General features: G+C 42.1%; 1 non-coding gene and 1 pseudogene across 1 annotated transcript; both read right to left on the reverse strand.

Moving 5' to 3' along the window:
* Window positions 1-3,843, reverse strand: part of LOC116698801 (contactin-associated protein-like 4) — a 421,932-nt pseudogene that overhangs the window by 270,300 nt on the left and 147,789 nt on the right.
* Window positions 2,776-2,857, reverse strand: trnal-uaa (transfer RNA leucine (anticodon UAA)). Its single transcript has one exon. It is a non-coding gene; the product is annotated as a tRNA-Leu (tRNA).

Genomic DNA, 3,843 nt, shown 5'->3' on the forward strand with positions numbered 1-3,843 from the left:
TTACCAAACTTCACACCCCCAGAGATGCAGCCGTCAGGACAAGTTACGTCATTTCTCACAAAATCGCCAGAAAAACGAAGGCGTTTTCTGACGGAGAGTTTACAAAGGAGTGCTTATTGGACTCTGTTGCGCTGATATGTCCGGAGAAAAAGGGCGCATTTGAGAACGTGTCACTCTCCCGACGCACTGTGACGAGGCGGGTTGAGGCCATCGCTCGAAACTTGGAGCTTCAGCTGAAGAACAGAGCGGCCGACTTTGACTGTTTTTCTCTGGCAGCTCTCCATCCAAAACCAGAGAAACAGTTCAAAGTCGGCCGCTCTGTTCTTCAGCTGAAGCTCCAAGTTTCGAGCGATGGCCTCAACCCTCCGTCACAGTGCGTCGGAGAGTGACCGTTCTCAATGCCCCTTTTTCTCGACATATCATGCTACGCAACGAGTCCAATAAGCACTCCTTTTAAACTCTCCGTCAGAAAACGCCTTCGTTTTTCGGCGATTTTGTGAGAATGACTTAACTTGTCCTGACGGCTTGCATCTCTGGGGGTGTGAAGTTTGGTAAAAATCCTTGTTGGGTTTGCAGTTTTACCATCACACAACTCAACCTCCCTTGTTGTGCTATTCATCAGACAGATTCGCGTATTTATCCTCGTGCTTCGTCGTGTAGTGGCGATTCCAATTATATTCTTTAAACACGCAACCTGTGTTCCACAAATTAAGCACACGGCTTTACCTTTATTTCTGTGAAGAAATACTTGCAGTCCATGCCTTGTTGAAAACACGGCATTCGTCATCTACTTTTCTTTTTTATAGCTGTGAGCGGACATCTCAGGGTAACCGGCATCACTGTCGCTGTGCACCTTCACTCCAGGTTAACGCACGGACATACGTCCATACGTCCATAATACACTTTCAAAATAAAAGCAGCACCGCTTATGAACACTCACTGATATTTTTTTAATTTATTTTGTAATTTATGATTGGCCTCACGCAGGCGGACAGGGACGCCACAAAGGTCGGATGTGGCCCGCGGGTAAGATGCCCGGGTCTGCTCTAGTGTCTGTAATTCTGCACCAAGGCTGAATTTTGGGAATAGATTTAGATACAGTATTAGAGGCCACTAAGGTCTATATAAAAGACTTCAGATACCAGTATTAGGGGACCACTATAGTCTATATAAAGAACTTCAGATACAGTATATAGGGGACCACTAGGTTATACAGAAAAAGACTTCAGATACAGTATTAGAGGACTACAGTCTTTAAAGAACTTCAGATACAGTATTAGACCACTAAGGTCTATAGAAAAGAACATCAGATACAGTATTAGAGGACCACTAAGGGTCTATATAAAGAGACTTCAGATACAGTATTAGGGGACCACTAAGTCTTTATAAAAGAGACTTCAGATACAGCATTAGGGACCACTAAGGTCTATAAAAGAACTTCAGATACTTATAGGGACCACTAAGGTCTATGATAAAAGAGACTTCAGATACAGTATTAGGGGAACCACTAAGGTCTGTAAGGTTCATGCCTTGGTCTCCTCCAACTGGACTATGCATACCACTTCTCATTGGGATCCCTAAATGAAGAGTCTGCAGAGGCTTCAGTACATTCAAAACTCTGCAGCTAGGTATCCTGATGAGATGGCGGAAACATGCGCATATTACCCCATTCTCCACCACTCACTGGTTCCCATCTCCACCAGGATGGAGTTCAAGGTTTCCCTCCTCACTCATCAATCATCATGGACATGCCCCCCCCTTACCCACAAGACTTATAAAACCACGAACACACAACCTGCTCCTTTCACCCACTCACTCAAACCTGCTCCACATTCCCAGAACCGACTCAGGACAATGGAGATAGGGCATTTTGTGCTGCTGCCCCCACATCTGTGGTAATGCCCTCCTTGACACCTAGGCACCTCACACTGAGTGTGTTTAATAAGGCCTTACAATTTCTTTTAGCAAAGCTTTTAGTCCCTTTGTTTTTTCTTATCTCCTCTTCTAAGAATAGCTTTATTTCTTTTGTTTGTTTGTTTTATTTCTCTTGAATGTATTGATGAAAAGCGCATTATAAATAAAATGTATTATATTCTTATATAAGAGACTTCAGATACAGTATTAGGGGACCACTAAGGTCTATATAAAGAGGACTTCAGATACAGTATTAGGGGACCACTAAGGTCTATACAAAGGAGACTCAGATACATATTATGGGCCCTACTAAGTTCTATACAAAAGAACTTCAGATACATTATTAGGGACCACTAAGGTCTATATAGGACTCAGTAACAGTATTAGGGGACCACTAAGGTCTATACAAAAGAGACTTCAGATACAGTATTATGGACCACTAAGTTCTATACAAAAGAGACTTCAGATACAGTATTAGGACCACAGGTCTATATTAAAGACTTCAATACAGTATTAGGGGACCATAGGTCTATATAAAAGAGACTTTCAGATACAGTATTAGGGGACGCACTAAGGTCTATAAAAAGGACTTCAGTATACAGTATTAGGGGACCACTAGGTCTATATAAAAGGAACTTCGATACAGTATTAGGGGACCCTAAGGTCTATATAAAAGAGACTTCAGTTCAGTATTAGGGACCACTAAGGTCTAATAGAGGAGACTTCAGATAGAGTAATGGGACCACTAAGGTCTTTTAATCATCTGAAGGCCCCATTTTAGGGACCTTTAACCCCTAGGTTCATTTTCAGCAGGACCCTGAGCTTAATGACTCACTTCCTGAACAGTAAAGCAAACTTGTATACCAGGAGTGGGGTTCGAACCCACGAGGGCAATTGCCCATTGATCTTAAGTCCAACGCCTTAACCACTCGGCCATCCTGGTACGCTGCTGATGGAATACATCGTGATTGACAGATACTCCCAATGGCACTACATACTAGGAAGGATTTGAATCCATGAGGTGCATTCTTACATATGTTCATTACATATTATTGATTAGTTTGTGCTACTATCCACTACAAGACTAGAACAGACTTTGAAAAGACAATGGTCTGACCCATCTCACATCTAAAGACAACCTCTCACATTAACGTTAACAACTATATTGTACATGCAGTGAATCTCCAGTACCCGATATCTGTGTTTAATCCATCGGTAAAACTCCCTGTGGATGACGCGCTTCAGAAGGTCGAACATCCAGACAGCGAAAAGACTGTTCATTACCATATTGGAAATTAAACTGCAACAGTGGTGTACCACTAAGGCCTAATAAAAGCATCCAAAGAGCACCATGTCATGGACCTTTAAGAATAGATAAGTGCTATTAGTCCATTTACTTTTAACAGAATAGCAGACTTCATCCACTGAAAAAACACACTCACAACCTCCAAGAAACAAATGAAGTTTGATTTGATCTTTATACTTCATACGTTTTGTTCTTTCTTTCGTTTCTTTTGTAATGTAAGTTCGACTTTACAAATGAAACAGTGGTGACGTGTTGATTAAAAACGGAGAGTTCTGTTCTTTGTAATTATCATTTCTCACTTTTGATTAGTCTCAATAACGTTCTCTTGTGTCCGCTGCCTTATCCCCCTCCCAACCACCCTTTCTTTTTCTTTCATCCATTGACATCGGTAACTTCTCCTCGCTCCTCTTATGTTCTTGCTTCCCTCATCCTCACTATATCCACTTTTCACACCTCCTGGTTTCTGCCCTTTCTTCTCACTCTTCCTTCCATTCCTCTTACTCCCTGTCACCTGGCTATCTCCCGATCTTCCTCCTCCTTGTCCCCTTTCTTTTTTTATCCTCCTGTAATCTCTTCTGTCCAGTCCTCATTCTGCCTTCCTTCTTTGCCATTTTGGTCTGTCC

This window comes from Etheostoma spectabile, chromosome 12 (genome assembly GCF_008692095.1).
Source record: "Etheostoma spectabile isolate EspeVRDwgs_2016 chromosome 12, UIUC_Espe_1.0, whole genome shotgun sequence".
NCBI lineage: Eukaryota > Metazoa > Chordata > Actinopteri > Perciformes > Percidae > Etheostoma > Etheostoma spectabile.